The sequence below is a fragment of the Meleagris gallopavo genome, unplaced genomic scaffold, assembly GCF_000146605.3.
Source record: "Meleagris gallopavo isolate NT-WF06-2002-E0010 breed Aviagen turkey brand Nicholas breeding stock unplaced genomic scaffold, Turkey_5.1 ChrUn_random_deg7180001687966, whole genome shotgun sequence".
NCBI lineage: Eukaryota > Metazoa > Chordata > Aves > Galliformes > Phasianidae > Meleagris > Meleagris gallopavo.
Window position 1 is genome coordinate 1 of NW_011316876.1, and position 620 is coordinate 620.

The following is a 620-nucleotide window of genomic DNA, read 5'->3' on the forward strand; positions in this document are numbered from 1 at the left end:
GAAGAGCTGCCTCAGTGCTCTGTTTGCAAGCAAGCAACATTCCCAGCCATCGCATGCCAGCGTGCTGTGATAAATCAGCCCCAGGCAGGGTTGTCCTTTCCATGCCGCAGGGAACACTAGCCCAGCCCTCACCTTTTCTGCATTCCCCATCTCAGATCCATCAAGTAAAGCCCGTGCCCTCGGTGCCATGCCACGGACACGTGCCTACCAACACCAGGTTTTGCCTACCTCTTTTTGCCTCTTTATTTTCTCCCGCTCCAGCTTCAGCCTGGTCAGGTACTGCCTGTACTCGTTGAACTCTTTCAGAGTGCAGACAACCTACAGAGAGACAAGGGCAGATGACTCCCAAGAACTGTTGTGGCAGTTACCCACACAGCCTTCCAGAAATGTGCAGGCCCCCAGCAGCAGGGGAGCTGCTCCTCTCCACCCTTCCCTCCCCAGCCGTGGGGACGCTGCCTCCTCCCTCCTTCCCAGGGCCCAAGGGGACTTCACACTGGGGTGCCAGGCACCTCCCCGGCTGTCTGGAACCCCTGCAGAGGAGACCTGTGCTGGTCAGGCCTCATCCAAACCTACTTTGCCATCCTCGGTGACAAGGCCCCTGTTCTTCAGGTTCTGCAGGT

The 620-nt window shown here is 58.1% G+C and overlaps 1 long non-coding RNA gene across 1 annotated transcript; it reads right to left on the bottom strand.

Moving 5' to 3' along the window:
• Nucleotides 1–227: 227 nt before the first annotated feature.
• Nucleotides 228–620, bottom strand: LOC109365348. Its single transcript, XR_002110901.1, has 2 exons — nucleotides 574–620; nucleotides 228–318 (listed from the first exon to the last, which is right to left on the bottom strand). It is a non-coding gene; the product is annotated as an uncharacterized LOC109365348 (long non-coding RNA).